General features: G+C 51.8%; 43 non-coding genes and 1 pseudogene across 43 annotated transcripts; all 44 read right to left on the reverse strand.

Annotated features, from left to right (window-relative positions):
* Positions 1 to 289: 289 nt before the first annotated feature.
* On the reverse strand, positions 290 to 408 carry LOC139057953 (5S ribosomal RNA). Its single transcript, XR_011513118.1, has one exon. It is a non-coding gene; the product is annotated as a 5S ribosomal RNA (ribosomal RNA).
* Positions 409 to 916: 508 nt separating this feature from the next.
* LOC139057954 (5S ribosomal RNA) lies at positions 917 to 1,035 on the reverse strand. The gene has a single exon (XR_011513119.1). It is a non-coding gene; the product is annotated as a 5S ribosomal RNA (ribosomal RNA).
* Positions 1,036 to 1,543: 508 nt separating this feature from the next.
* On the reverse strand, positions 1,544 to 1,662 carry LOC139057955 (5S ribosomal RNA). The gene has a single exon (XR_011513120.1). It is a non-coding gene; the product is annotated as a 5S ribosomal RNA (ribosomal RNA).
* A 508-nt stretch (positions 1,663 to 2,170) lies between these two features.
* Positions 2,171 to 2,289, reverse strand: LOC139057956 (5S ribosomal RNA). The gene has a single exon (XR_011513121.1). It is a non-coding gene; the product is annotated as a 5S ribosomal RNA (ribosomal RNA).
* A 507-nt stretch (positions 2,290 to 2,796) lies between these two features.
* Positions 2,797 to 2,915, reverse strand: LOC139057958 (5S ribosomal RNA). The gene has a single exon (XR_011513123.1). It is a non-coding gene; the product is annotated as a 5S ribosomal RNA (ribosomal RNA).
* Positions 2,916 to 3,422: 507 nt separating this feature from the next.
* On the reverse strand, positions 3,423 to 3,541 carry LOC139057959 (5S ribosomal RNA). Its single transcript, XR_011513124.1, has one exon. It is a non-coding gene; the product is annotated as a 5S ribosomal RNA (ribosomal RNA).
* Positions 3,542 to 4,049: 508 nt separating this feature from the next.
* On the reverse strand, positions 4,050 to 4,168 carry LOC139057960 (5S ribosomal RNA). The gene has a single exon (XR_011513125.1). It is a non-coding gene; the product is annotated as a 5S ribosomal RNA (ribosomal RNA).
* A 508-nt stretch (positions 4,169 to 4,676) lies between these two features.
* LOC139057961 (5S ribosomal RNA) lies at positions 4,677 to 4,795 on the reverse strand. The gene has a single exon (XR_011513126.1). It is a non-coding gene; the product is annotated as a 5S ribosomal RNA (ribosomal RNA).
* A 508-nt stretch (positions 4,796 to 5,303) lies between these two features.
* Positions 5,304 to 5,422, reverse strand: LOC139057962 (5S ribosomal RNA). Its single transcript, XR_011513127.1, has one exon. It is a non-coding gene; the product is annotated as a 5S ribosomal RNA (ribosomal RNA).
* A 507-nt stretch (positions 5,423 to 5,929) lies between these two features.
* Positions 5,930 to 6,048, reverse strand: LOC139057963 (5S ribosomal RNA). Its single transcript, XR_011513128.1, has one exon. It is a non-coding gene; the product is annotated as a 5S ribosomal RNA (ribosomal RNA).
* Positions 6,049 to 6,555: 507 nt separating this feature from the next.
* LOC139057964 (5S ribosomal RNA) lies at positions 6,556 to 6,674 on the reverse strand. Its single transcript, XR_011513129.1, has one exon. It is a non-coding gene; the product is annotated as a 5S ribosomal RNA (ribosomal RNA).
* A 508-nt stretch (positions 6,675 to 7,182) lies between these two features.
* On the reverse strand, positions 7,183 to 7,301 carry LOC139057965 (5S ribosomal RNA). The gene has a single exon (XR_011513130.1). It is a non-coding gene; the product is annotated as a 5S ribosomal RNA (ribosomal RNA).
* Positions 7,302 to 7,809: 508 nt separating this feature from the next.
* On the reverse strand, positions 7,810 to 7,928 carry LOC139057966 (5S ribosomal RNA). The gene has a single exon (XR_011513131.1). It is a non-coding gene; the product is annotated as a 5S ribosomal RNA (ribosomal RNA).
* Positions 7,929 to 8,436: 508 nt separating this feature from the next.
* LOC139057967 (5S ribosomal RNA) lies at positions 8,437 to 8,555 on the reverse strand. The gene has a single exon (XR_011513132.1). It is a non-coding gene; the product is annotated as a 5S ribosomal RNA (ribosomal RNA).
* A 508-nt stretch (positions 8,556 to 9,063) lies between these two features.
* On the reverse strand, positions 9,064 to 9,182 carry LOC139057969 (5S ribosomal RNA). The gene has a single exon (XR_011513134.1). It is a non-coding gene; the product is annotated as a 5S ribosomal RNA (ribosomal RNA).
* Positions 9,183 to 9,689: 507 nt separating this feature from the next.
* LOC139057970 (5S ribosomal RNA) lies at positions 9,690 to 9,808 on the reverse strand. The gene has a single exon (XR_011513135.1). It is a non-coding gene; the product is annotated as a 5S ribosomal RNA (ribosomal RNA).
* A 507-nt stretch (positions 9,809 to 10,315) lies between these two features.
* Positions 10,316 to 10,434, reverse strand: LOC139057971 (5S ribosomal RNA). The gene has a single exon (XR_011513136.1). It is a non-coding gene; the product is annotated as a 5S ribosomal RNA (ribosomal RNA).
* A 507-nt stretch (positions 10,435 to 10,941) lies between these two features.
* On the reverse strand, positions 10,942 to 11,060 carry LOC139057972 (5S ribosomal RNA). Its single transcript, XR_011513137.1, has one exon. It is a non-coding gene; the product is annotated as a 5S ribosomal RNA (ribosomal RNA).
* Positions 11,061 to 11,568: 508 nt separating this feature from the next.
* On the reverse strand, positions 11,569 to 11,687 carry LOC139057973 (5S ribosomal RNA). Its single transcript, XR_011513138.1, has one exon. It is a non-coding gene; the product is annotated as a 5S ribosomal RNA (ribosomal RNA).
* Positions 11,688 to 12,196: 509 nt separating this feature from the next.
* On the reverse strand, positions 12,197 to 12,315 carry LOC139057974 (5S ribosomal RNA). The gene has a single exon (XR_011513139.1). It is a non-coding gene; the product is annotated as a 5S ribosomal RNA (ribosomal RNA).
* A 507-nt stretch (positions 12,316 to 12,822) lies between these two features.
* Positions 12,823 to 12,941, reverse strand: LOC139057975 (5S ribosomal RNA). Its single transcript, XR_011513140.1, has one exon. It is a non-coding gene; the product is annotated as a 5S ribosomal RNA (ribosomal RNA).
* Positions 12,942 to 13,447: 506 nt separating this feature from the next.
* Positions 13,448 to 13,566, reverse strand: LOC139057976 (5S ribosomal RNA). The gene has a single exon (XR_011513141.1). It is a non-coding gene; the product is annotated as a 5S ribosomal RNA (ribosomal RNA).
* A 508-nt stretch (positions 13,567 to 14,074) lies between these two features.
* On the reverse strand, positions 14,075 to 14,193 carry LOC139057977 (5S ribosomal RNA). The gene has a single exon (XR_011513142.1). It is a non-coding gene; the product is annotated as a 5S ribosomal RNA (ribosomal RNA).
* A 508-nt stretch (positions 14,194 to 14,701) lies between these two features.
* LOC139057978 (5S ribosomal RNA) lies at positions 14,702 to 14,820 on the reverse strand. Its single transcript, XR_011513143.1, has one exon. It is a non-coding gene; the product is annotated as a 5S ribosomal RNA (ribosomal RNA).
* A 508-nt stretch (positions 14,821 to 15,328) lies between these two features.
* Positions 15,329 to 15,447, reverse strand: LOC139057980 (5S ribosomal RNA). Its single transcript, XR_011513145.1, has one exon. It is a non-coding gene; the product is annotated as a 5S ribosomal RNA (ribosomal RNA).
* Positions 15,448 to 15,955: 508 nt separating this feature from the next.
* LOC139057981 (5S ribosomal RNA) lies at positions 15,956 to 16,074 on the reverse strand. The gene has a single exon (XR_011513146.1). It is a non-coding gene; the product is annotated as a 5S ribosomal RNA (ribosomal RNA).
* A 507-nt stretch (positions 16,075 to 16,581) lies between these two features.
* LOC139057982 (5S ribosomal RNA) lies at positions 16,582 to 16,700 on the reverse strand. Its single transcript, XR_011513147.1, has one exon. It is a non-coding gene; the product is annotated as a 5S ribosomal RNA (ribosomal RNA).
* Positions 16,701 to 17,208: 508 nt separating this feature from the next.
* Positions 17,209 to 17,327, reverse strand: LOC139057983 (5S ribosomal RNA). Its single transcript, XR_011513148.1, has one exon. It is a non-coding gene; the product is annotated as a 5S ribosomal RNA (ribosomal RNA).
* Positions 17,328 to 17,834: 507 nt separating this feature from the next.
* LOC139057984 (5S ribosomal RNA) lies at positions 17,835 to 17,953 on the reverse strand. Its single transcript, XR_011513149.1, has one exon. It is a non-coding gene; the product is annotated as a 5S ribosomal RNA (ribosomal RNA).
* A 508-nt stretch (positions 17,954 to 18,461) lies between these two features.
* Positions 18,462 to 18,580, reverse strand: LOC139057985 (5S ribosomal RNA). The gene has a single exon (XR_011513150.1). It is a non-coding gene; the product is annotated as a 5S ribosomal RNA (ribosomal RNA).
* A 508-nt stretch (positions 18,581 to 19,088) lies between these two features.
* On the reverse strand, positions 19,089 to 19,207 carry LOC139057986 (5S ribosomal RNA). The gene has a single exon (XR_011513151.1). It is a non-coding gene; the product is annotated as a 5S ribosomal RNA (ribosomal RNA).
* A 508-nt stretch (positions 19,208 to 19,715) lies between these two features.
* Positions 19,716 to 19,834, reverse strand: LOC139057987 (5S ribosomal RNA). The gene has a single exon (XR_011513152.1). It is a non-coding gene; the product is annotated as a 5S ribosomal RNA (ribosomal RNA).
* A 507-nt stretch (positions 19,835 to 20,341) lies between these two features.
* On the reverse strand, positions 20,342 to 20,458 carry LOC139058164 (5S ribosomal RNA; annotated as a pseudogene).
* A 508-nt stretch (positions 20,459 to 20,966) lies between these two features.
* Positions 20,967 to 21,085, reverse strand: LOC139057988 (5S ribosomal RNA). Its single transcript, XR_011513153.1, has one exon. It is a non-coding gene; the product is annotated as a 5S ribosomal RNA (ribosomal RNA).
* A 507-nt stretch (positions 21,086 to 21,592) lies between these two features.
* LOC139057989 (5S ribosomal RNA) lies at positions 21,593 to 21,711 on the reverse strand. Its single transcript, XR_011513154.1, has one exon. It is a non-coding gene; the product is annotated as a 5S ribosomal RNA (ribosomal RNA).
* Positions 21,712 to 22,218: 507 nt separating this feature from the next.
* LOC139057991 (5S ribosomal RNA) lies at positions 22,219 to 22,337 on the reverse strand. Its single transcript, XR_011513156.1, has one exon. It is a non-coding gene; the product is annotated as a 5S ribosomal RNA (ribosomal RNA).
* Positions 22,338 to 22,845: 508 nt separating this feature from the next.
* On the reverse strand, positions 22,846 to 22,964 carry LOC139057992 (5S ribosomal RNA). The gene has a single exon (XR_011513157.1). It is a non-coding gene; the product is annotated as a 5S ribosomal RNA (ribosomal RNA).
* Positions 22,965 to 23,472: 508 nt separating this feature from the next.
* Positions 23,473 to 23,591, reverse strand: LOC139057993 (5S ribosomal RNA). The gene has a single exon (XR_011513158.1). It is a non-coding gene; the product is annotated as a 5S ribosomal RNA (ribosomal RNA).
* A 508-nt stretch (positions 23,592 to 24,099) lies between these two features.
* On the reverse strand, positions 24,100 to 24,218 carry LOC139057994 (5S ribosomal RNA). Its single transcript, XR_011513159.1, has one exon. It is a non-coding gene; the product is annotated as a 5S ribosomal RNA (ribosomal RNA).
* A 508-nt stretch (positions 24,219 to 24,726) lies between these two features.
* On the reverse strand, positions 24,727 to 24,845 carry LOC139057995 (5S ribosomal RNA). Its single transcript, XR_011513160.1, has one exon. It is a non-coding gene; the product is annotated as a 5S ribosomal RNA (ribosomal RNA).
* Positions 24,846 to 25,353: 508 nt separating this feature from the next.
* LOC139057997 (5S ribosomal RNA) lies at positions 25,354 to 25,472 on the reverse strand. The gene has a single exon (XR_011513162.1). It is a non-coding gene; the product is annotated as a 5S ribosomal RNA (ribosomal RNA).
* A 508-nt stretch (positions 25,473 to 25,980) lies between these two features.
* LOC139057998 (5S ribosomal RNA) lies at positions 25,981 to 26,099 on the reverse strand. Its single transcript, XR_011513163.1, has one exon. It is a non-coding gene; the product is annotated as a 5S ribosomal RNA (ribosomal RNA).
* Positions 26,100 to 26,609: 510 nt separating this feature from the next.
* LOC139057999 (5S ribosomal RNA) lies at positions 26,610 to 26,728 on the reverse strand. The gene has a single exon (XR_011513164.1). It is a non-coding gene; the product is annotated as a 5S ribosomal RNA (ribosomal RNA).
* Positions 26,729 to 27,235: 507 nt separating this feature from the next.
* LOC139058000 (5S ribosomal RNA) lies at positions 27,236 to 27,354 on the reverse strand. The gene has a single exon (XR_011513165.1). It is a non-coding gene; the product is annotated as a 5S ribosomal RNA (ribosomal RNA).
* Positions 27,355 to 27,479: the final 125 nt, after the last annotated feature.

Genomic DNA, 27,479 nt, shown 5'->3' on the forward strand with positions numbered 1-27,479 from the left:
CACAATGTGCCACTTTATCGACGAGTTGTCATTGAGCTGTATGCGGGCGGGCGTGATAGCGAAGCGGTTAGAAGCTCGTGCGACTAAATTTTGCATGCAGCATTACGTCCGTCATTCCGCGCAGAATATCGCGTAGTGGCCTGCATATTGGTTTCACACTTCGGCGTCGGCTCTACCAGCAGGCTCCAGTTGAACGTAAGTAACAGTAAAAGCAGCTGCCCACACACACACACACACAAAAAAAAACGTCACAGAAACACGGAATAATAAAAAAAAGCAAAAAGAAGGGTGCCATCAGCACTCGGTGTTCCCAGGTGGTCTCCCTCCCAAGTACTGACCGAGCCCAATGCTGCTTAGCTTCGGGGATCGGACGAGAACCGGCGTATTCAGCATGGTATGGCCGATGGCAGGGATGCTGTGTTTCCGACTGCACCTGTATCGTGCTATGTGCATTCGCCCAGTGAATGTATTGCTCCATCACGTACGCGGCAGTCTTTCCGCGAACAATACACGCACACGTCGATTACTCCGTTTGTGGTTGTTCGCTGCATGCGTGCGTGCAAGTAAGTCATGCTCGCTCACAAAAACAAGAAAGAGGGGGAGCGCATTATGCGTGCGTTGCAGCCCACAATGTGCCACTTTATCGACGAGTTGTCATTGAGCTGTATGCGGGCGGGCGTGATAGCGAAGCGGTTAGAAGCTCGTGCGACTAAATTTTGCATGCAGCATTACGTCCGTCATTCCGCGCAGAATATCGCGTAGTGGCCTGCATATTGGTTTCACACTTCGGCGTCGGCTCTACCAGCAGGCTCCAGTTGAACGTAAGTAACAGTAAAAGCAGCTGCCCACACACACACACACACACAAAAAAAACGTCACAGAAACACGGAATAATAAAAAAAAGCAAAAAGAAGGGTGCCATCAGCACTCGGTGTTCCCAGGTGGTCTCCCTCCCAAGTACTGACCGAGCCCAATGCTGCTTAGCTTCGGGGATCGGACGAGAACCGGCGTATTCAGCATGGTATGGCCGATGGCAGGGATGCTGTGTTTCCGACTGCACCTGTATCGTGCTATGTGCATTCGCCCAGTGAATGTATTGCTCCATCACGTACGCGGCAGTCTTTCCGCGAACAATACACACACACGTCGATTACTCCGTTTGTGGTTGTTCGCTGCATGCGTGCGTGCAAGTAAGTCATGCTCGCTCACAAAAACAAGAAAGAGGGGGAGCGCATTATGCGTGCGTTGCAGCCCACAATGTGCCACTTTATCGACGAGTTGTCATTGAGCTGTATGCGGGCGGGCGTGATAGCGAAGCGGTTAGAAGCTCGTGCGACTAAATTTTGCATGCAGCATTACGTCCGTCATTCCGCGCAGAATATCGCGTAGTGGCCTGCATATTGCTTTCACACTTCGGCGTCGGCTCTACCAGCAGGCTCCAGTTGAACGTAAGTAACAGTAAAAGCAGCTGCCCACACACACACACACACACAAAAAAAACGTCACAGAAACACGGAATAATAAAAAAAAGCAAAAAGAAGGGTGCCATCAGCACTCGGTGTTCCCAGGTGGTCTCCCTCCCAAGTACTGACCGAGCCCAATGCTGCTTAGCTTCGGGGATCGGACGAGAACCGGCGTATTCAGCATGGTATGGCCGATGGCAGGGATGCTGTGTTTCCGACTGCACCTGTATCGTGCTATGTGCATTCGCCCAGTGAATGTATTGCTCCATCACGTACGCGGCAGTCTTTCCGCGAACAATACACGCACACGTCGATTACTCCGTTTGTGGTTGTTCGCTGCATGCGTGCGTGCAAGTAAGTCATGCTCGCTCACAAAAACAAGAAAGAGGGGGAGCGCATTATGCGTGCGTTGCAGCCCACAATGTGCCACTTTATCGACGAGTTGTCATTGAGCTGTATGCGGGCGGGCGTGATAGCGAAGCGGTTAGAAGCTCGTGCGACTAAATTTTGCATGCAGCATTACGTCCGTCATTCCGCGCAGAATATCGCGTAGTGGCCTGCATATTGGTTTCACACTTCGGCGTCGGCTCTACCAGCAGGCTCCAGTTGAACGTAAGTAACAGTAAAAGCAGCTGCCCACACACACACACACACACAAAAAAAACGTCACAGAAACACGGAATAATAAAAAAAAGCAAAAAGAAGGGTGCCATCAGCACTCGGTGTTCCCAGGTGGTCTCCCTCCCAAGTACTGACCGAGCCCAATGCTGCTTAGCTTCGGGGATCGGACGAGAACCGGCGTATTCAGCATGGTATGGCCGATGGCAGGGATGCTGTGTTTCCGACTGCACCTGTATCGTGCTATGTGCATTCGCCCAGTGAATGTATTGCTCCATCACGTACGCGGCAGTCTTTCCGCGAACAATACACGCACACGTCGATTACTCCGTTTGTGGTTGTTCGCTGCATGCGTGCGTGCAAGTAAGTCATGCTCGCTCACAAAAACAAGAAAGAGGGGGAGCGCATTATGCGTGCGTTGCAGCCCACAATGTGCCACTTTATCGACGAGTTGTCATTGAGCTGTATGCGGGCGGGCGTGATAGCGAAGCGGTTAGAAGCTCGTGCGACTAAATTTTGCATGCAGCATTACGTCCGTCATTCCGCGCAGAATATCGCGTAGTGGCCTGCATATTGGTTTCACACTTCGGCGTCGGCTCTACCAGCAGGCTCCAGTTGAACGTAAGTAACAGTAAAAGCAGCTGCCCACACACACACACACACACAAAAAAACGTCACAGAAACACGGAATAATAAAAAAAAGCAAAAAGAAGGGTGCCATCAGCACTCGGTGTTCCCAGGTGGTCTCCCTCCCAAGTACTGACCGAGCCCAATGCTGCTTAGCTTCGGGGATCGGACGAGAACCGGCGTATTCAGCATGGTATGGCCGATGGCAGGGATGCTGTGTTTCCGACTGCACCTGTATCGTGCTATGTGCATTCGCCCAGTGAATGTATTGCTCCATCACGTACGCGGCAGTCTTTCCGCGAACAATACACGCACACGTCGATTACTCCGTTTGTGGTTGTTCGCTGCATGCGTGCGTGCAAGTAAGTCATGCTCGCTCACAAAAACAAGAAAGAGGGGGAGCGCATTATGCGTGCGTTGCAGCCCACAATGTGCCACTTTATCGACGAGTTGTCATTGAGCTGTATGCGGGCGGGCGTGATAGCGAAGCGGTTAGAAGCTCGTGCGACTAAATTTTGCATGCAGCATTACGTCCGTCATTCCGCGCAGAATATCGCGTAGTGGCCTGCATATTGGTTTCACACTTCGGCGTCGGCTCTACCAGCAGGCTCCAGTTGAACGTAAGTAACAGTAAAAGCAGCTGCCCACACACACACACACACAAAAAAAACGTCACAGAAACACGGAATAATAAAAAAAAAGCAAAAAGAAGGGTGCCATCAGCACTCGGTGTTCCCAGGTGGTCTCCCTCCCAAGTACTGACCGAGCCCAATGCTGCTTAGCTTCGGGGATCGGACGAGAACCGGCGTATTCAGCATGGTATGGCCGATGGCAGGGATGCTGTGTTTCCGACTGCACCTGTATCGTGCTATGTGCATTCGCCCAGTGAATGTATTGCTCCATCACGTACGCGGCAGTCTTTCCGCGAACAATACACGCACACGTCGATTACTCCGTTTGTGGTTGTTCGCTGCATGCGTGCGTGCAAGTAAGTCATGCTCGCTCACAAAAACAAGAAAGAGGGGGAGCGCATTATGCGTGCGTTGCAGCCCACAATGTGCCACTTTATCGACGAGTTGTCATTGAGCTGTATGCGGGCGGGCGTGATAGCGAAGCGGTTAGAAGCTCGTGCGACTAAATTTTGCATGCAGCATTACGTCCGTCATTCCGCGCAGAATATCGCGTAGTGGCCTGCATATTGGTTTCACACTTCGGCGTCGGCTCTACCAGCAGGCTCCAGTTGAACGTAAGTAACAGTAAAAGCAGCTGCCCACACACACACACACACACAAAAAAAACGTCACAGAAACACGGAATAATAAAAAAAAGCAAAAAGAAGGGTGCCATCAGCACTCGGTGTTCCCAGGTGGTCTCCCTCCCAAGTACTGACCGAGCCCAATGCTGCTTAGCTTCGGGGATCGGACGAGAACCGGCGTATTCAGCATGGTATGGCCGATGGCAGGGATGCTGTGTTTCCGACTGCACCTGTATCGTGCTATGTGCATTCGCCCAGTGAATGTATTGCTCCATCACGTACGCGGCAGTCTTTCCGCGAACAATACACACACACGTCGATTACTCCGTTTGTGGTTGTTCGCTGCATGCGTGCGTGCAAGTAAGTCATGCTCGCTCACAAAAACAAGAAAGAGGGGGAGCGCATTATGCGTGCGTTGCAGCCCACAATGTGCCACTTTATCGACGAGTTGTCATTGAGCTGTATGCGGGCGGGCGTGATAGCGAAGCGGTTAGAAGCTCGTGCGACTAAATTTTGCATGCAGCATTACGTCCGTCATTCCGCGCAGAATATCGCGTAGTGGCCTGCATATTGCTTTCACACTTCGGCGTCGGCTCTACCAGCAGGCTCCAGTTGAACGTAAGTAACAGTAAAAGCAGCTGCCCACACACACACACACACACAAAAAAAACGTCACAGAAACACGGAATAATAAAAAAAAGCAAAAAGAAGGGTGCCATCAGCACTCGGTGTTCCCAGGTGGTCTCCCTCCCAAGTACTGACCGAGCCCAATGCTGCTTAGCTTCGGGGATCGGACGAGAACCGGCGTATTCAGCATGGTATGGCCGATGGCAGGGATGCTGTGTTTCCGACTGCACCTGTATCGTGCTATGTGCATTCGCCCAGTGAATGTATTGCTCCATCACGTACGCGGCAGTCTTTCCGCGAACAATACACGCACACGTCGATTACTCCGTTTGTGGTTGTTCGCTGCATGCGTGCGTGCAAGTAAGTCATGCTCGCTCACAAAAACAAGAAAGAGGGGGAGCGCATTATGCGTGCGTTGCAGCCCACAATGTGCCACTTTATCGACGAGTTGTCATTGAGCTGTATGCGGGCGGGCGTGATAGCGAAGCGGTTAGAAGCTCGTGCGACTAAATTTTGCATGCAGCATTACGTCCGTCATTCCGCGCAGAATATCGCGTAGTGGCCTGCATATTGGTTTCACACTTCGGCGTCGGCTCTACCAGCAGGCTCCAGTTGAACGTAAGTAACAGTAAAAGCAGCTGCCCACACACACACACACACACAAAAAAAACGTCACAGAAACACGGAATAATAAAAAAAAGCAAAAAGAAGGGTGCCATCAGCACTCGGTGTTCCCAGGTGGTCTCCCTCCCAAGTACTGACCGAGCCCAATGCTGCTTAGCTTCGGGGATCGGACGAGAACCGGCGTATTCAGCATGGTATGGCCGATGGCAGGGATGTTGTGTTTCCGACTGCACCTGTATCGTGCTATGTGCATTCGCCCAGTGAATGTATTGCTCCATCACGTACGCGGCAGTCTTTCCGCGAACAATACACGCACACGTCGATTACTCCGTTTGTGGTTGTTCGCTGCATGCGTGCGTGCAAGTAAGTCATGCTCGCTCACAAAAACAAGAAAGAGGGGGAGCGCATTATGCGTGCGTTGCAGCCCACAATGTGCCACTTTATCGACGAGTTGTCATTGAGCTGTATGCGGGCGGGCGTGATAGCGAAGCGGTTAGAAGCTCGTGCGACTAAATTTTGCATGCAGCATTACGTCCGTCATTCCGCGCAGAATATCGCGTAGTGGCCTGCATATTGGTTTCACACTTCGGCGTCGGCTCTACCAGCAGGCTCCAGTTGAACGTAAGTAACAGTAAAAGCAGCTGCCCACACACACACACACACACAAAAAAACGTCACAGAAACACGGAATAATAAAAAAAAGCAAAAAGAAGGGTGCCATCAGCACTCGGTGTTCCCAGGTGGTCTCCCTCCCAAGTACTGACCGAGCCCAATGCTGCTTAGCTTCGGGGATCGGACGAGAACCGGCGTATTCAGCATGGTATGGCCGATGGCAGGGATGCTGTGTTTCCGACTGCACCTGTATCGTGCTATGTGCATTCGCCCAGTGAATGTATTGCTCCATCACGTACGCGGCAGTCTTTCCGCGAACAATACACGCACACGTCGATTACTCCGTTTGTGGTTGTTCGCTGCATGCGTGCGTGCAAGTAAGTCATGCTCGCTCACAAAAACAAGAAAGAGGGGGAGCGCATTATGCGTGCGTTGCAGCCCACAATGTGCCACTTTATCGACGAGTTGTCATTGAGCTGTATGCGGGCGGGCGTGATAGCGAAGCGGTTAGAAGCTCGTGCGACTAAATTTTGCATGCAGCATTACGTCCGTCATTCCGCGCAGAATATCGCGTAGTGGCCTGCATATTGGTTTCACACTTCGGCGTCGGCTCTACCAGCAGGCTCCAGTTGAACGTAAGTAACAGTAAAAGCAGCTGCCCACACACACACACACACAAAAAAAACGTCACAGAAACACGGAATAATAAAAAAAAAGCAAAAAGAAGGGTGCCATCAGCACTCGGTGTTCCCAGGTGGTCTCCCTCCCAAGTACTGACCGAGCCCAATGCTGCTTAGCTTCGGGGATCGGACGAGAACCGGCGTATTCAGCATGGTATGGCCGATGGCAGGGATGCTGTGTTTCCGACTGCACCTGTATCGTGCTATGTGCATTCGCCCAGTGAATGTATTGCTCCATCACGTACGCGGCAGTCTTTCCGCGAACAATACACGCACACGTCGATTACTCCGTTTGTGGTTGTTCGCTGCATGCGTGCGTGCAAGTAAGTCATGCTCGCTCACAAAAACAAGAAAGAGGGGGAGCGCATTATGCGTGCGTTGCAGCCCACAATGTGCCACTTTATCGACGAGTTGTCATTGAGCTGTATGCGGGCGGGCGTGATAGCGAAGCGGTTAGAAGCTCGTGCGACTAAATTTTGCATGCAGCATTACGTCCGTCATTCCGCGCAGAATATCGCGTAGTGGCCTGCATATTGGTTTCACACTTCGGCGTCGGCTCTACCAGCAGGCTCCAGTTGAACGTAAGTAACAGTAAAAGCAGCTGCCCACACACACACACACACAAAAAAAAAACGTCACAGAAACACGGAATAATAAAAAAAAGCAAAAAGAAGGGTGCCATCAGCACTCGGTGTTCCCAGGTGGTCTCCCTCCCAAGTACTGACCGAGCCCAATGCTGCTTAGCTTCGGGGATCGGACGAGAACCGGCGTATTCAGCATGGTATGGCCGATGGCAGGGATGCTGTGTTTCCGACTGCACCTGTATCGTGCTATGTGCATTCGCCCAGTGAATGTATTGCTCCATCACGTACGCGGCAGTCTTTCCGCGAACAATACACGCACACGTCGATTACTCCGTTTGTGGTTGTTCGCTGCATGCGTGCGTGCAAGTAAGTCATGCTCGCTCACAAAAACAAGAAAGAGGGGGAGCGCATTATGCGTGCGTTGCAGCCCACAATGTGCCACTTTATCGACGAGTTGTCATTGAGCTGTATGCGGGCGGGCGTGATAGCGAAGCGGTTAGAAGCTCGTGCGACTAAATTTTGCATGCAGCATTACGTCCGTCATTCCGCGCAGAATATCGCGTAGTGGCCTGCATATTGGTTTCACACTTCGGCGTCGGCTCTACCAGCAGGCTCCAGTTGAACGTAAGTAACAGTAAAAGCAGCTGCCCACACACACACACACACACAAAAAAAACGTCACAGAAACACGGAATAATAAAAAAAAGCAAAAAGAAGGGTGCCATCAGCACTCGGTGTTCCCAGGTGGTCTCCCTCCCAAGTACTGACCGAGCCCAATGCTGCTTAGCTTCGGGGATCGGACGAGAACCGGCGTATTCAGCATGGTATGGCCGATGGCAGGGATGCTGTGTTTCCGACTGCACCTGTATCGTGCTATGTGCATTCGCCCAGTGAATGTATTGCTCCATCACGTACGCGGCAGTCTTTCCGCGAACAATACACGCACACGTCGATTACTCCGTTTGTGGTTGTTCGCTGCATGCGTGCGTGCAAGTAAGTCATGCTCGCTCACAAAAACAAGAAAGAGGGGGAGCGCATTATGCGTGCGTTGCAGCCCACAATGTGCCACTTTATCGACGAGTTGTCATTGAGCTGTATGCGGGCGGGCGTGATAGCGAAGCGGTTAGAAGCTCGTGCGACTAAATTTTGCATGCAGCATTACGTCCGTCATTCCGCGCAGAATATCGCGTAGTGGCCTGCATATTGGTTTCACACTTCGGCGTCGGCTCTACCAGCAGGCTCCAGTTGAACGTAAGTAACAGTAAAAGCAGCTGCCCACACACACACACACACAAAAAAAAAACGTCACAGAAACACGGAATAATAAAAAAAAGCAAAAAGAAGGGTGCCATCAGCACTCGGTGTTCCCAGGTGGTCTCCCTCCCAAGTACTGACCGAGCCCAATGCTGCTTAGCTTCGGGGATCGGACGAGAACCGGCGTATTCAGCATGGTATGGCCGATGGCAGGGATGCTGTGTTTCCGACTGCACCTGTATCGTGCTATGTGCATTCGCCCAGTGAATGTATTGCTCCATCACGTACGCGGCAGTCTTTCCGCGAACAATACACGCACACGTCGATTACTCCGTTTGTGGTTGTTCGCTGCATGCGTGCGTGCAAGTAAGTCATGCTCGCTCACAAAAACAAGAAAGAGGGGGAGCGCATTATGCGTGCGTTGCAGCCCACAATGTGCCACTTTATCGACGAGTTGTCATTGAGCTGTATGCGGGCGGGCGTGATAGCGAAGCGGTTAGAAGCTCGTGCGACTAAATTTTGCATGCAGCATTACGTCCGTCATTCCGCGCAGAATATCGCGTAGTGGCCTGCATATTGGTTTCACACTTCGGCGTCGGCTCTACCAGCAGGCTCCAGTTGAACGTAAGTAACAGTAAAAGCAGCTGCCCACACACACACACACACACAAAAAAAACGTCACAGAAACACGGAATAATAAAAAAAAGCAAAAAGAAGGGTGCCATCAGCACTCGGTGTTCCCAGGTGGTCTCCCTCCCAAGTACTGACCGAGCCCAATGCTGCTTAGCTTCGGGGATCGGACGAGAACCGGCGTATTCAGCATGGTATGGCCGATGGCAGGGATGCTGTGTTTCCGACTGCACCTGTATCGTGCTATGTGCATTCGCCCAGTGAATGTATTGCTCCATCACGTACGCGGCAGTCTTTCCGCGAACAATACACGCACACGTCGATTACTCCGTTTGTGGTTGTTCGCTGCATGCGTGCGTGCAAGTAAGTCATGCTCGCTCACAAAAACAAGAAAGAGGGGGAGCGCATTATGCGTGCGTTGCAGCCCACAATGTGCCACTTTATCGACGAGTTGTCATTGAGCTGTATGCGGGCGGGCGTGATAGCGAAGCGGTTAGAAGCTCGTGCGACTAAATTTTGCATGCAGCATTACGTCCGTCATTCCGCGCAGAATATCGCGTAGTGGCCTGCATATTGGTTTCACACTTCGGCGTCGGCTCTACCAGCAGGCTCCAGTTGAACGTAAGTAACAGTAAAAGCAGCTGCCCACACACACACACACACAAAAAAAACGTCACAGAAACACGGAATAATAAAAAAAAAGCAAAAAGAAGGGTGCCATCAGCACTCGGTGTTCCCAGGTGGTCTCCCTCCCAAGTACTGACCGAGCCCAATGCTGCTTAGCTTCGGGGATCGGACGAGAACCGGCGTATTCAGCATGGTATGGCCGATGGCAGGGATGCTGTGTTTCCGACTGCACCTGTATCGTGCTATGTGCATTCGCCCAGTGAATGTATTGCTCCATCACGTACGCGGCAGTCTTTCCGCGAACAATACACGCACACGTCGATTACTCCGTTTGTGGTTGTTCGCTGCATGCGTGCGTGCAAGTAAGTCATGCTCGCTCACAAAAACAAGAAAGAGGGGGAGCGCATTATGCGTGCGTTGCAGCCCACAATGTGCCACTTTATCGACGAGTTGTCATTGAGCTGTATGCGGGCGGGCGTGATAGCGAAGCGGTTAGAAGCTCGTGCGACTAAATTTTGCATGCAGCATTACGTCCGTCATTCCGCGCAGAATATCGCGTAGTGGCCTGCATATTGGTTTCACACTTCGGCGTCGGCTCTACCAGCAGGCTCCAGTTGAACGTAAGTAACAGTAAAAGCAGCTGCCCACACACACACACACACAAAAAAAACGTCACAGAAACACGGAATAATAAAAAAAAAGCAAAAAGAAGGGTGCCATCAGCACTCGGTGTTCCCAGGTGGTCTCCCTCCCAAGTACTGACCGAGCCCAATGCTGCTTAGCTTCGGGGATCGGACGAGAACCGGCGTATTCAGCATGGTATGGCCGATGGCAGGGATGCTGTGTTTCCGACTGCACCTGTATCGTGCTATGTGCATTCGCCCAGTGAATGTATTGCTCCATCACGTACGCGGCAGTCTTTCCGCGAACAATACACGCACACGTCGATTACTCCGTTTGTGGTTGTTCGCTGCATGCGTGCGTGCAAGTAAGTCATGCTCGCTCACAAAAACAAGAAAGAGGGGGAGCGCATTATGCGTGCGTTGCAGCCCACAATGTGCCACTTTATCGACGAGTTGTCATTGAGCTGTATGCGGGCGGGCGTGATAGCGAAGCGGTTAGAAGCTCGTGCGACTAAATTTTGCATGCAGCATTACGTCCGTCATTCCGCGCAGAATATCGCGTAGTGGCCTGCATATTGGTTTCACACTTCGGCGTCGGCTCTACCAGCAGGCTCCAGTTGAACGTAAGTAACAGTAAAAGCAGCTGCCCACACACACACACACACACAAAAAAACGTCACAGAAACACGGAATAATAAAAAAAAGCAAAAAGAAGGGTGCCATCAGCACTCGGTGTTCCCAGGTGGTCTCCCTCCCAAGTACTGACCGAGCCCAATGCTGCTTAGCTTCGGGGATCGGACGAGAACCGGCGTATTCAGCATGGTATGGCCGATGGCAGGGATGCTGTGTTTCCGACTGCACCTGTATCGTGCTATGTGCATTCGCCCAGTGAATGTATTGCTCCATCACGTACGCGGCAGTCTTTCCGCGAACAATACACGCACACGTCGATTACTCCGTTTGTGGTTGTTCGCTCGATGCGTGCGTGCAAGTAAGTCATGCTCGCTCACAAAAACAAGAAAGAGGGGGAGCGCATTATGCGTGCGTTGCAGCCCACAATGTGCCACTTTATCGACGAGTTGTCATTGAGCTGTATGCGGGCGGGCGTGATAGCGAAGCGGTTAGAAGCTCGTGCGACTAAATTTTGCATGCAGCATTACGTCCGTCATTCCGCGCAGAATATCGCGTAGTGGCCTGCATATTGGTTTCACACTTCGGCGTCGGCTCTACCAGCAGGCTCCAGTTGAACGTAAGTAACAGTAAAAGCAGCTGCCCACACACACACACACACAAAAAAAAAACGTCACAGAAACACGGAATAATAAAAAAAAGCAAAAAGAAGGGTGCCATCAGCACTCGGTGTTCCCAGGTGGTCTCCCTCCCAAGTACTGACCGAGCCCAATGCTGCTTAGCTTCGGGGATCGGACGAGAACCGGCGTATTCAGCATGGTATGGCCGATGGCAGGGATGCTGTGTTTCCGACTGCACCTGTATCGTGCTATGTGCATTCGCCCAGTGAATGTATTGCTCCATCACGTACGCGGCAGTCTTTCCGCGAACAATACACGCACACGTCGATTACTCCGTTTGTGGTTGTTCGCTGCATGCGTGCGTGCAAGTAAGTCATGCTCGCTCACAAAAACAAGAAAGAGGGGGAGCGCATTATGCGTGCGTTGCAGCCCACAATGTGCCACTTTATCGACGAGTTGTCATTGAGCTGTATGCGGGCGGGCGTGATAGCGAAGCGGTTAGAAGCTCGTGCGACTAAATTTTGCATGCAGCATTACGTCCGTCATTCCGCGCAGAATATCGCGTAGTGGCCTGCATATTGGTTTCACACTTCGGCGTCGGCTCTACCAGCAGGCTCCAGTTGAACGTAAGTAACAGTAAAAGCAGCTGCCCACACACACACACACACACAAAAAAAAACGTCACAGAAACACGGAATAATAAAAAAAAGCAAAAAGAAGGGTGCCATCAGCACTCGGTGTTCCCAGGTGGTCTCCCTCCCAAGTACTGACCGAGCCCAATGCTGCTTAGCTTCGGGGATCGGACGAGAACCGGCGTATTCAGCATGGTATGGCCGATGGCAGGGATGCTGTGTTTCCGACTGCACCTGTATCGTGCTATGTGCATTCGCCCAGTGAATGTATTGCTCCATCACGTACGCGGCAGTCTTTCCGCGAACAATACACGCACACGTCGATTACTCCGTTTGTGGTTGTTCGCTGCATGCGTGCGTGCAAGTAAGTCATGCTCGCTCACAAAAACAAGAAAGAGGGGGAGCGCATTATGCGTGCGTTGCAGCCCACAATGTGCCACTTTATCGACGAGTTGTCATTGAGCTGTATGCGGGCGGGCGTGATAGCGAAGCGGTTAGAAGCTCGTGCGACTAAATTTTGCATGCAGCATTACGTCCGTCATTCCGCGCAGAATATCGCGTAGTGGCCTGCATATTGGTTTCACACTTCGGCGTCGGCTCTACCAGCAGGGCTCCAGTTGAACGTAAGTAACAGTAAAAGCAGCTGCCCACACACACACACACACAAAAAAAACGTCACAGAAACACGGAATAATAAAAAAAAGCAAAAAGAAGGGTGCCATCAGCACTCGGTGTTCCCAGGTGGTCTCCCTCCCAAGTACTGACCGAGCCCAATGCTGCTTAGCTTCGGGGATCGGACGAGAACCGGCGTATTCAGCATGGTATGGCCGATGGCAGGGATGCTGTGTTTCCGACTGCACCTGTATCGTGCTATGTGCATTCGCCCAGTGAATGTATTGCTCCATCACGTACGCGGCAGTCTTTCCGCGAACAATACACGCACACGTCGATTACTCCGTTTGTGGTTGTTCGCTGCATGCGTGCGTGCAAGTAAGTCATGCTCGCTCACAAAAACAAGAAAGAGGGGGAGCGCATTATGCGTGCGTTGCAGCCCACAATGTGCCACTTTATCGACGAGTTGTCATTGAGCTGTATGCGGGCGGGCGTGATAGCGAAGCGGTTAGAAGCTCGTGCGACTAAATTTTGCATGCAGCATTACGTCCGTCATTCCGCGCAGAATATCGCGTAGTGGCCTGCATATTGGTTTCACACTTCGGCGTCGGCTCTACCAGCAGGCTCCAGTTGAACGTAAGTAACAGTAAAAGCAGCTGCCCACACACACACACACAAAAAAAAAACGTCACAGAAACACGGAATAATAAAAAAAAGCAAAAAGAAGGGTGCCATCAGCACTCGGTGTTCCCAGGTGGTCTCCCTCCCAAGTACTGACCGAGCCCAATGCTGCTTAGCTTCGGGGATCGGACGAGAACCGGCGTATTCAGCATGGTATGGCCGATGGCAGGGATGCTGTGTTTCCGACTGCACCTGTATCGTGCTATGTGCATTCGCCCAGTGAATGTATTGCTCCATCACGTACGCGGCAGTCTTTCCGCGAACAATACACGCACACGTCGATTACTCCGTTTGTGGTTGTTCGCTGCATGCGTGCGTGCAAGTAAGTCATGCTCGCTCACAAAAACAAGAAAGAGGGGGAGCGCATTATGCGTGCGTTGCAGCCCACAATGTGCCACTTTATCGACGAGTTGTCATTGAGCTGTATGCGGGCGGGCGTGATAGCGAAGCGGTTAGAAGCTCGTGCGACTAAATTTTGCATGCAGCATTACGTCCGTCATTCCGCGCAGAATATCGCGTAGTGGCCTGCATATTGGTTTCACACTTCGGCGTCGGCTCTACCAGCAGGCTCCAGTTGAACGTAAGTAACAGTAAAAGCAGCTGCCCACACACACACACACACAAAAAAAAAACGTCACAGAAACACGGAATAATAAAAAAAAGCAAAAAGAAGGGTGCCATCAGCACTCGGTGTTCCCAGGTGGTCTCCCTCCCAAGTACTGACCGAGCCCAATGCTGCTTAGCTTCGGGGATCGGACGAGAACCGGCGTATTCAGCATGGTATGGCCGATGGCAGGGATGCTGTGTTTCCGACTGCACCTGTATCGTGCTATGTGCATTCGCCCAGTGAATGTATTGCTCCATCACGTACGCGGCAGTCTTTCCGCGAACAATACACGCACACGTCGATTACTCCGTTTGTGGTTGTTCGCTGCATGCGTGCGTGCAAGTAAGTCATGCTCGCTCACAAAAACAAGAAAGAGGGGGAGCGCATTATGCGTGCGTTGCAGCCCACAATGTGCCACTTTATCGACGAGTTGTCATTGAGCTGTATGCGGGCGGGCGTGATAGCGAAGCGGTTAGAAGCTCGTGCGACTAAATTTTGCATGCAGCATTACGTCCGTCATTCCGCGCAGAATATCGCGTAGTGGCCTGCATATTGGTTTCACACTTCGGCGTCGGCTCTACCAGCAGGCTCCAGTTGAACGTAAGTAACAGTAAAAGCAGCTGCCCACACACACACACACACACAAAAAAAACGTCACAGAAACACGGAATAATAAAAAAAAGCAAAAAGAAGGGTGCCATCAGCACTCGGTGTTCCCAGGTGGTCTCCCTCCCAAGTACTGACCGAGCCCAATGCTGCTTAGCTTCGGGGATCGGACGAGAACCGGCGTATTCAGCATGGTATGGCCGATGGCAGGGATGCTGTGTTTCCGACTGCACCTGTATCGTGCTATGTGCATTCGCCCAGTGAATGTATTGCTCCATCACGTACGCGGCAGTCTTTCCGCGAACAATACACGCACACGTCGATTACTCCGTTTGTGGTTGTTCGCTGCATGCGTGCGTGCAAGTAAGTCATGCTCGCTCACAAAAACAAGAAAGAGGGGGAGCGCATTATGCGTGCGTTGCAGCCCACAATGTGCCACTTTATCGACGAGTTGTCATTGAGCTGTATGCGGGCGGGCGTGATAGCGAAGCGGTTAGAAGCTCGTGCGACTAAATTTTGCATGCAGCATTACGTCCGTCATTCCGCGCAGAATATCGCGTAGTGGCCTGCATATTGGTTTCACACTTCGGCGTCGGCTCTACCAGCAGGCTCCAGTTGAACGTAAGTAACAGTAAAAGCAGCTGCCCACACACACACACACACACAAAAAAAACGTCACAGAAACACGGAATAATAAAAAAAAGCAAAAAGAAGGGTGCCATCAGCACTCGGTGTTCCCAGGTGGTCTCCCTCCCAAGTACTGACCGAGCCCAATGCTGCTTAGCTTCGGGGATCGGACGAGAACCGGCGTATTCAGCATGGTATGGCCGATGGCAGGGATGCTGTGTTTCCGACTGCACCTGTATCGTGCTATGTGCATTCGCCCAGTGAATGTATTGCTCCATCACGTACGCGGCAGTCTTTCCGCGAACAATACACGCACACGTCGATTACTCCGTTTGTGGTTGTTCGCTGCATGCGTGCGTGCAAGTAAGTCATGCTCGCTCACAAAAACAAGAAAGAGGGGGAGCGCATTATGCGTGCGTTGCAGCCCACAATGTGCCACTTTATCGACGAGTTGTCATTGAGCTGTATGCGGGCGGGCGTGATAGCGAAGCGGTTAGAAGCTCGTGCGACTAAATTTTGCATGCAGCATTACGTCCGTCATTCCGCGCAGAATATCGCGTAGTGGCCTGCATATTGGTTTCACACTTCGGCGTCGGCTCTACCAGCAGGCTCCAGTTGAACGTAAGTAACAGTAAAAGCAGCTGCCCACACACACACACACACACAAAAAAAACGTCACAGAAACACGGAATAATAAAAAAAAGCAAAAAGAAGGGTGCCATCAGCACTCGGTGTTCCCAGGTGGTCTCCCTCCCAAGTACTGACCGAGCCCAATGCTGCTTAGCTTCGGGGATCGGACGAGAACCGGCGTATTCAGCATGGTATGGCCGATGGCAGGGATGCTGTGTTTCCGACTGCACCTGTATCGTGCTATGTGCATTCGCCCAGTGAATGTATTGCTCCATCACGTACGCGGCAGTCTTTCCGCGAACAATACACGCACACGTCGATTACTCCGTTTGTGGTTGTTCGCTGCATGCGTGCGTGCAAGTAAGTCATGCTCGCTCACAAAAACAAGAAAGAGGGGGAGCGCATTATGCGTGCGTTGCAGCCCACAATGTGCCACTTTATCGACGAGTTGTCATTGAGCTGTATGCGGGCGGGCGTGATAGCGAAGCGGTTAGAAGCTCGTGCGACTAAATTTTGCATGCAGCATTACGTCCGTCATTCCGCGCAGAATATCGCGTAGTGGCCTGCATATTGGTTTCACACTTCGGCGTCGGCTCTACCAGCAGGCTCCAGTTGAACGTAAGTAACAGTAAAAGCAGCTGCCCACACACACACACACACAAAAAAAAACGTCACAGAAACACGGAATAATAAAAAAAAGCAAAAAGAAGGGTGCCATCAGCACTCGGTGTTCCCAGGTGGTCTCCCTCCCAAGTACTGACCGAGCCCAATGCTGCTTAGCTTCGGGGATCGGACGAGAACCGGCGTATTCAGCATGGTATGGCCGATGGCAGGGATGCTGTGTTTCCGACTGCACCTGTATCGTGCTATGTGCATTCGCCCAGTGAATGTATTGCTCCATCACGTACGCGGCAGTCTTTCCGCGAACAATACACGCACACGTCGATTACTCCGTTTGTGGTTGTTCGCTGCATGCGTGCGTGCAAGTAAGTCATGCTCGCTCACAAAAACAAGAAAGAGGGGGAGCGCATTATGCGTGCGTTGCAGCCCACAATGTGCCACTTTATCGACGAGTTGTCATTGAGCTGTATGCGGGCGGGCGTGATAGCGAAGCGGTTAGAAGCTCGTGCGACTAAATTTTGCATGCAGCATTACGTCCGTCATTCCGCGCAGAATATCGCGTAGTGGCCTGCATATTGGTTTCACACTTCGGCGTCGGCTCTACCAGCAGGCTCCAGTTGAACGTAAGTAACAGTAAAAGCAGCTGCCCACACACACACACACACACAAAAAAAACGTCACAGAAACACGGAATAATAAAAAAAAGCAAAAAGAAGGGTGCCATCAGCACTCGGTGTTCCCAGGTGGTCTCCCTCCCAAGTACTGACCGAGCCCAATGCTGCTTAGCTTCGGGGATCGGACGAGAACCGGCGTATTCAGCATGGTATGGCCGATGGCAGGGATGCTGTGTTTCCGACTGCACCTGTATCGTGCTATGTGCATTCGCCCAGTGAATGTATTGCTCCATCACGTACGCGGCAGTCTTTCCGCGAACAATACACGCACACGTCGATTACTCCGTTTGTGGTTGTTCGCTGCATGCGTGCGTGCAAGTAAGTCATGCTCGCTCACAAAAACAAGAAAGAGGGGGAGCGCATTATGCGTGCGTTGCAGCCCACAATGTGCCACTTTATCGACGAGTTGTCATTGAGCTGTATGCGGGCGGGCGTGATAGCGAAGCGGTTAGAAGCTCGTGCGACTAAATTTTGCATGCAGCATTACGTCCGTCATTCCGCGCAGAATATCGCGTAGTGGCCTGCATATTGGTTTCACACTTCGGCGTCGGCTCTACCAGCAGGCTCCAGTTGAACGTAAGTAACAGTAAAAGCAGCTGCCCACACACACACACACACAAAAAAAAACGTCACAGAAACACGGAATAATAAAAAAAAGCAAAAAGAAGGGTGCCATCAGCACTCGGTGTTCCCAGGTGGTCTCCCTCCCAAGTACTGACCGAGCCCAATGCTGCTTAGCTTCGGGGATCGGACGAGAACCGGCGTATTCAGCATGGTATGGCCGATGGCAGGGATGCTGTGTTTCCGACTGCACCTGTATCGTGCTATGTGCATTCGCCCAGTGAATGTATTGCTCCATCACGTACGCGGCAGTCTTTCCGCGAACAATACACGCACACGTCGATTACTCCGTTTGTGGTTGTTCGCTGCATGCGTGCGTGCAAGTAAGTCATGCTCGCTCACAAAAACAAGAAAGAGGGGGAGCGCATTATGCGTGCGTTGCAGCCCACAATGTGCCACTTTATCGACGAGTTGTCATTGAGCTGTATGCGGGCGGGCGTGATAGCGAAGCGGTTAGAAGCTCGTGCGACTAAATTTTGCATGCAGCATTACGTCCGTCATTCCGCGCAGAATATCGCGTAGTGGCCTGCATATTGGTTTCACACTTCGGCGTCGGCTCTACCAGCAGGCTCCAGTTGAACGTAAGTAACAGTAAAAGCAGCTGCCCACACACACACACACACACAAAAAAAACGTCACAGAAACACGGAATAATAAAAAAAAGCAAAAAGAAGGGTGCCATCAGCACTCGGTGTTCCCAGGTGGTCTCCCTCCCAAGTACTGACCGAGCCCAATGCTGCTTAGCTTCGGGGATCGGACGAGAACCGGCGTATTCAGCATGGTATGGCCGATGGCAGGGATGCTGTGTTTCCGACTGCACCTGTATCGTGCTATGTGCATTCGCCCAGTGAATGTATTGCTCCATCACGTACGCGGCAGTCTTTCCGCGAACAATACACACACACGTCGATTACTCCGTTTGTGGTTGTTCGCTGCATGCGTGCGTGCAAGTAAGTCATGCTCGCTCACAAAAACAAGAAAGAGGGGGAGCGCATTATGCGTGCGTTGCAGCCCACAATGTGCCACTTTATCGACGAGTTGTCATTGAGCTGTATGCGGGCGGGCGTGATAGCGAAGCGGTTAGAAGCTCGTGCGACTAAATTTTGCATGCAGCATTACGTCCGTCATTCCGCGCAGAATATCGCGTAGTGGCCTGCATATTGCTTTCACACTTCGGCGTCGGCTCTACCAGCAGGCTCCAGTTGAACGTAAGTAACAGTAAAAGCAGCTGCCCACACACACACACACACACAAAAAAAACGTCACAGAAACACGGAATAATAAAAAAAAGCAAAAAGAAGGGTGCCATCAGCACTCGGTGTTCCCAGGTGGTCTCCCTCCCAAGTACTGACCGAGCCCAATGCTGCTTAGCTTCGGGGATCGGACGAGAACCGGCGTATTCAGCATGGTATGGCCGATGGCAGGGATGCTGTGTTTCCGACTGCACCTGTATCGTGCTATGTGCATTCGCCCAGTGAATGTATTGCTCCATCACGTACGCGGCAGTCTTTCCGCGAACAATACACGCACACGTCGATTACTCCGTTTGTGGTTGTTCGCTGCATGCGTGCGTGCAAGTAAGTCATGCTCGCTCACAAAAACAAGAAAGAGGGGGAGCGCATTATGCGTGCGTTGCAGCCCACAATGTGCCACTTTATCGACGAGTTGTCATTGAGCTGTATGCGGGCGGGCGTGATAGCGAAGCGGTTAGAAGCTCGTGCGACTAAATTTTGCATGCAGCATTACGTCCGTCATTCCGCGCAGAATATCGCGTAGTGGCCTGCATATTGGTTTCACACTTCGGCGTCGGCTCTACCAGCAGGCTCCAGTTGAACGTAAGTAACAGTAAAAGCAGCTGCCCACACACACACACACACACAAAAAAAACGTCACAGAAACACGGAATAATAAAAAAAAGCAAAAAGAAGGGTGCCATCAGCACTCGGTGTTCCCAGGTGGTCTCCCTCCCAAGTACTGACCGAGCCCAATGCTGCTTAGCTTCGGGGATCGGACGAGAACCGGCGTATTCAGCATGGTATGGCCGATGGCAGGGATGCTGTGTTTCCGACTGCACCTGTATCGTGCTATGTGCATTCGCCCAGTGAATGTATTGCTCCATCACGTACGCGGCAGTCTTTCCGCGAACAATACACGCACACGTCGATTACTCCGTTTGTGGTTGTTCGCTGCATGCGTGCGTGCAAGTAAGTCATGCTCGCTCACAAAAACAAGAAAGAGGGGGAGCGCATTATGCGTGCGTTGCAGCCCACAATGTGCCACTTTATCGACGAGTTGTCATTGAGCTGTATGCGGGCGGGCGTGATAGCGAAGCGGTTAGAAGCTCGTGCGACTAAATTTTGCATGCAGCATTACGTCCGTCATTCCGCGCAGAATATCGCGTAGTGGCCTGCATATTGGTTTCACACTTCGGCGTCGGCTCTACCAGCAGGCTCCAGTTGAACGTAAGTAACAGTAAAAGCAGCTGCCCACACACACACACACACACAAAAAAACGTCACAGAAACACGGAATAATAAAAAAAAGCAAAAAGAAGGGTGCCATCAGCACTCGGTGTTCCCAGGTGGTCTCCCTCCCAAGTACTGACCGAGCCCAATGCTGCTTAGCTTCGGGGATCGGACGAGAACCGGTATTCAGCATGGTATGGCCGATGGCAGGGATGCTGTGTTTCCGACTGCACCTGTATCGTGCTATGTGCATTCGCCCAGTGAATGTATTGCTCCATCACGTACGCGGCAGTCTTTCCGCGAACAATACACGCACACGTCGATTACTCCGTTTGTGGTTGTTCGCTGCATGCGTGCGTGCAAGTAAGTCATGCTCGCTCACAAAAACAAGAAAGAGGGGGAGCGCATTATGCGTGCGTTGCAGCCCACAATGTGCCACTTTATCGACGAGTTGTCATTGAGCTGTATGCGGGCGGGCGTGATAGCGAAGCGGTTAGAAGCTCGTGCGACTAAATTTTGCATGCAGCATTACGTCCGTCATTCCGCGCAGAATATCGCGTAGTGGCCTGCATATTGGTTTCACACTTCGGCGTCGGCTCTACCAGCAGGCTCCAGTTGAACGTAAGTAACAGTAAAAGCAGCTGCCCACACACACACACACACAAAAAAAAAACGTCACAGAAACACGGAATAATAAAAAAAAGCAAAAAGAAGGGTGCCATCAGCACTCGGTGTTCCCAGGTGGTCTCCCTCCCAAGTACTGACCGAGCCCAATGCTGCTTAGCTTCGGGGATCGGACGAGAACCGGCGTATTCAGCATGGTATGGCCGATGGCAGGGATGCTGTGTTTCCGACTGCACCTGTATCGTGCTATGTGCATTCGCCCAGTGAATGTATTGCTCCATCACGTACGCGGCAGTCTTTCCGCGAACAATACACGCACACGTCGATTACTCCGTTTGTGGTTGTTCGCTGCATGCGTGCGTGCAAGTAAGTCATGCTCGCTCACAAAAACAAGAAAGAGGGGGAGCGCATTATGCGTGCGTTGCAGCCCACAATGTGCCACTTTATCGACGAGTTGTCATTGAGCTGTATGCGGGCGGGCGTGATAGCGAAGCGGTTAGAAGCTCGTGCGACTAAATTTTGCATGCAGCATTACGTCCGTCATTCCGCGCAGAATATCGCGTAGTGGCCTGCATATTGGTTTCACACTTCGGCGTCGGCTCTACCAGCAGGCTCCAGTTGAACGTAAGTAACAGTAAAAGCAGCTGCCCACACACACACACACACACAAAAAAACGTCACAGAAACACGGAATAATAAAAAAAAGCAAAAAGAAGGGTGCCATCAGCACTCGGTGTTCCCAGGTGGTCTCCCTCCCAAGTACTGACCGAGCCCAATGCTGCTTAGCTTCGGGGATCGGACGAGAACCGGCGTATTCAGCATGGTATGGCCGATGGCAGGGATGCTGTGTTTCCGACTGCACCTGTATCGTGCTATGTGCATTCGCCCAGTGAATGTATTGCTCCATCACGTACGCGGCAGTCTTTCCGCGAACAATACACGCACACGTCGATTACTCCGTTTGTGGTTGTTCGCTGCATGCGTGCGTGCAAGTAAGTCATGCTCGCTCACAAAAACAAGAAAGAGGGGGAGCGCATTATGCGTGCGTTGCAGCCCACAATGTGCCACTTTATCGACGAGTTGTCATTGAGCTGTATGCGGGCGGGCGTGATAGCGAAGCGGTTAGAAGCTCGTGCGACTAAATTTTGCATGCAGCATTACGTCCGTCATTCCGCGCAGAATATCGCGTAGTGGCCTGCATATTGGTTTCACACTTCGGCGTCGGCTCTACCAGCAGGCTCCAGTTGAACGTAAGTAACAGTAAAAGCAGCTGCCCACACACACACACACACACAAAAAAAACGTCACAGAAACACGGAATAATAAAAAAAGCAAAAAGAAGGGTGCCATCAGCACTCGGTGTTCCCAGGTGGTCTCCCTCCCAAGTACTGACCGAGCCCAATGCTGCTTAGCTTCGGGGATCGGACGAGAACCGGCGTATTCAGCATGGTATGGCCGATGGCAGGGATGCTGTGTTTCCGACTGCACCTGTATCGTGCTATGTGCATTCGCCCAGTGAATGTATTGCTCCATCACGTACGCGGCAGTCTTTCCGCGAACAATACACGCACACGTCGATTACTCCGTTTGTGGTTGTTCGCTGCATGCGTGCGTGCAAGTAAGTCATGCTCGCTCACAAAAACAAGAAAGAGGGGGAGCGCATTATGCGTGCGTTGCAGCCCACAATGTGCCACTTTATCGACGAGTTGTCATTGAGCTGTATGCGGGCGGGCGTGATAGCGAAGCGGTTAGAAGCTCGTGCGACTAAATTTTGCATGCAGCATTACGTCCGTCATTCCGCGCAGAATATCGCGTAGTGGCCTGCATATTGGTTTCACACTTCGGCGTCGGCTCTACCAGCAGGCTCCAGTTGAACGTAAGTAACAGTAAAAGCAGCCTGCCCACACACACACACACACACAAAAAAACGTCACAGAAACACGGAATAATAAAAAAAAGCAAAAAGAAGGGTGCCATCAGCACTCGGTGTTCCCAGGTGGTCTCCCTCCCAAGTACTGACCGAGCCCAATGCTGCTTAGCTTCGGGGATCGGACGAGAACCGGCGTATTCAGCATGGTATGGCCGATGGCAGGGATGCTGTGTTTCCGACTGCACCTGTATCGTGCTATGTGCATTCGCCCAGTGAATGTATTGCTCCATCACGTACGCGGCAGTCTTTCCGCGAACAATACACGCACACGTCGATTACTCCGTTTGTGGTTGTTCGCTGCATGCGTGCGTGCAAGTAAGTCATGCTCGCTCACAAAAACAAGAAAGAGGGGGAGCGCATTATGCGTGCGTTGCAGCCCACAATGTGCCACTTTATCGACGAGTTGTCATTGAGCTGTATGCGGGCGGGCGTGATAGCGAAGCGGTTAGAAGCTCGTGCGACTAAATTTTGCATGCAGCATTACGTCCGTCATTCCGCGCAGAATATCGCGTAGTGGCCTGCATATTGGTTTCACACTTCGGCGTCGGCTCTACCAGCAGGCTCCAGTTGAACGTAAGTAACAGTAAAAGCAGCTGCCCACACACACACACACACAAAAAAAAAACGTCACAGAAACACGGAATAATAAAAAAAAGCAAAAAGAAGGGTGCCATCAGCACTCGGTGTTCCCAGGTGGTCTCCCTCCCAAGTACTGACCGAGCCCAATGCTGCTTAGCTTCGGGGATCGGACGAGAACCGGCGTATTCAGCATGGTATGGCCGATGGCAGGGATGCTGTGTTTCCGACTGCACCTGTATCGTGCTATGTGCATTCGCCCAGTGAATGTATTGCTCCATCACGTACGCGGCAGTCTTTCCGCGAACAATACACGCACACGTCGATTACTCCGTTTGTGGTTGTTCGCTGCATGCGTGCGTGCAAGTAAGTCATGCTCGCTCACAAAAACAAGAAAGAGGGGGAGCGCATTATGCGTGCGTTGCAGCCCACAATGTGCCACTTTATCGACGAGTTGTCATTGAGCTGTATGCGGGCGGGCGTGATAGCGAAGCGGTTAGAAGCTCGTGCGACTAAATTTTGCATGCAGCATTACGTCCGTCATTCCGCGCAGAATATCGCGTAGTGGCCTGCATATTGGTTTCACACTTCGGCGTCGGCTCTACCAGCAGGCTCCAGTTGAACGTAAGTAACAGTAAAAGCAGCTGCCCACACACACACACACACAAAAAAAAAACGTCACAGAAACACGGAATAATAAAAAAAAGCAAAAAGAAGGGTGCCATCAGCACTCGGTGTTCCCAGGTGGTCTCCCTCCCAAGTACTGACCGAGCCCAATGCTGCTTAGCTTCGGGGATCGGACGAGAACCGGCGTATTCAGCATGGTATGGCCGATGGCAGGGATGCTGTGTTTCCGACTGCACCTGTATCGTGCTATGTGCATTCGCCCAGTGAATGTATTGCTCCATCACGTACGCGGCAGTCTTTCCGCGAACAATACACGCACACGTCGATTACTCCGTTTGTGGTTGTTCGCTGCATGCGTGCGTGCAAGTAAGTCATGCTCGCTCACAAAAACAAGAAAGAGGGGGAGCGCATTATGCGTGCGTTGCAGCCCACAATGTGCCACTTTATCGACGAGTTGTCATTGAGCTGTATGCGGGCGGGCGTGATAGCGAAGCGGTTAGAAGCTCGTGCGACTAAATTTTGCATGCAGCATTACGTCCGTCATTCCGCGCAGAATATCGCGTAGTGGCCTGCATATTGGTTTCACACTTCGGCGTCGGCTCTACCAGCAGGCTCCAGTTGAACGTAAGTAACAGTAAAAGCAGCTGCCCACACACACACACACACAAAAAAAAAACGTCACAGAAACACGGAATAATAAAAAAAAGCAAAAAGAAGGGTGCCATCAGCACTCGGTGTTCCCAGGTGGTCTCCCTCCCAAGTACTGACCGAGCCCAATGCTGCTTAGCTTCGGGGATCGGACGAGAACCGGCGTATTCAGCATGGTATGGCCGATGGCAGGGATGCTGTGTTTCCGACTGCACCTGTATCGTGCTATGTGCATTCGCCCAGTGAATGTATTGCTCCATCACGTACGCGGCAGTCTTTCCGCGAACAATACACGCACACGTCGATTACTCCGTTTGTGGTTGTTCGCTGCATGCGTGCGTGCAAGTAAGTCATGCTCGCTCACAAAAACAAGAAAGAGGGGGAGCGCATTATGCGTGCGTTGCAGCCCACAATGTGCCACTTTATCGACGAGTTGTCATTGAGCTGTATGCGGGCGGGCGTGATAGCGAAGCGGTTAGAAGCTCGTGCGACTAAATTTTGCATGCAGCATTACGTCCGTCATTCCGCGCAGAATATCGCGTAGTGGCCTGCATATTGGTTTCACACTTCGGCGTCGGCTCTACCAGCAGGCTCCAGTTGAACGTAAGTAACAGTAAAAGCAGCTGCCCACACACACACACACACACAAAAAAAACGTCACAGAAACACGGAATAATAAAAAAAAGCAAAAAGAAGGGTGCCATCAGCACTCGGTGTTCCCAGGTGGTCTCCCTCCCAAGTACTGACCGAGCCCAATGCTGCTTAGCTTCGGGGATCGGACGAGAACCGGCGTATTCAGCATGGTATGGCCGATGGCAGGGATGCTGTGTTTCCGACTGCACCTGTATCGTGCTATGTGCATTCGCCCAGTGAATGTATTGCTCCATCACGTACGCGGCAGTCTTTCCGCGAACAATACACGCACACGTCGATTACTCCGTTTGTGGTTGTTCGCTGCATGCGTGCGTGCAAGTAAGTCATGCTCGCTCACAAAAACAAGAAAGAGGGGGAGCGCATTATGCGTGCGTTGCAGCCCACAATGTGCCACTTTATCGACGAGTTGTCATTGAGCTGTATGCGGGCGGGCGTGATAGCGAAGCGGTTAGAAGCTCGTGCGACTAAATTTTGCATGCAGCATTACGTCCGTCATTCCGCGCAGAATATCGCGTAGTGGCCTGCATATTGGTTTCACACTTCGGCGTCGGCTCTACCAGCAGGCTCCAGTTGAACGTAAGTAACAGTAAAAGCAGCTGCCCACACACACACACACACACAAAAAAAACGTCACAGAAACACGGAATAATAAAAAAAAGCAAAAAGAAGGGTGCCATCAGCACTCGGTGTTCCCAGGTGGTCTCCCTCCCAAGTACTGACCGAGCCCAATGCTGCTTAGCTTCGGGGATCGGACGAGAACCGGCGTATTCAGCATGGTATGGCCGATGGCAGGGATGCTGTGTTTCCGACTGCACCTGTATCGTGCTATGTGCATTCGCCCAGTGAATGTATTGCTCCATCACGTACGCGGCAGTCTTTCCGCGAACAATACACGCACACGTCGATTACTCCGTTTGTGGTTGTTCGCTGCATGCGTGCGTGCAAGTAAGTCATGCTCGCTCACAAAAACAAGAAAGAGGGGGAGCGCATTATGCGTGCGTTGCAGCCCACAATGTGCCACTTTATCGACGAGTTGTCATTGAGCTGTATGCGGGCGGGCGTGATAGCGAAGCGGTTAGAAGCTCGTGCGACTAAATTTTGCATGCAGCATTACGTCCGTCATTCCGCGCAGAATATCGCGTAGTGGCCTGCATATTGGTTTCACACTTCGGCGTCGGCTCTACCAGCAGGCTCCAGTTGAACGTAAGTAACAGTAAAAGCAGCTGCCCACACACACACACACACACAAAAAAAAAACGTCACAGAAACACGGAATAATAAAAAAAAGCAAAAAGAAGGGTGCCATCAGCACTCGGTGTTCCCAGGTGGTCTCCCTCCCAAGTACTGACCGAGCCCAATGCTGCTTAGCTTCGGGGATCGGACGAGAACCGGCGTATTCAGCATGGTATGGCCGATGGCAGGGATGCTGTGTTTCCGACTGCACCTGTATCGTGCTATGTGCATTCGCCCAGTGAATGTATTGCTCCATCACGTACGCGGCAGTCTTTCCGCGAACAATACACGCACACGTCGATTACTCCGTTTGTGGTTGTTCGCTGCATGCGTGCGTGCAAGTAAGTCATGCTCGCTCACAAAAACAAGAAAGAGGGGGAGCGCATTATGCGTGCGTTGCAGCCCACAATGTGCCACTTTATCGACGAGTTGTCATTGAGCTGTATGCGGGCGGGCGTGATAGCGAAGCGGTTAGAAGCTCGTGCGACTAAATTTTGCATGCAGCATTACGTCCGTCATTCCGCGCAGAATATCGCGTAGTGGCCTGCATATTGGTTTCACACTTCGGCGTCGGCTCTACCAGCAGGCTCCAGTTGAACGTAAGTAACAGTAAAAGCAGCTGCCCACACACACACACACACACAAAAAAACGTCACAGAAACACGGAATAATAAAAAAAAGCAAAAAGAAGGGTGCCATCAGCACTCGGTGTTCCCAGGTGGTCTCCCTCCCAAGTACTGACCGAGCCCAATGCTGCTTAGCTTCGGGGATCGGACGAGAACCGGCGTATTCAGCATGGTATGGCCGATGGCAGGGATGCTGTGTTTCCGACTGCACCTGTATCGTGCTATGTGCATTCGCCCAGTGAATGTATTGCTCCATCACGTACGCGGCAGTCTTTCCGCGAACAATACACGCACACGTCGATTACTCCGTT

This window comes from Dermacentor albipictus, chromosome 3 (genome assembly GCF_038994185.2).
Source record: "Dermacentor albipictus isolate Rhodes 1998 colony chromosome 3, USDA_Dalb.pri_finalv2, whole genome shotgun sequence".
NCBI classification, from domain to species: domain Eukaryota; kingdom Metazoa; phylum Arthropoda; class Arachnida; order Ixodida; family Ixodidae; genus Dermacentor; species Dermacentor albipictus.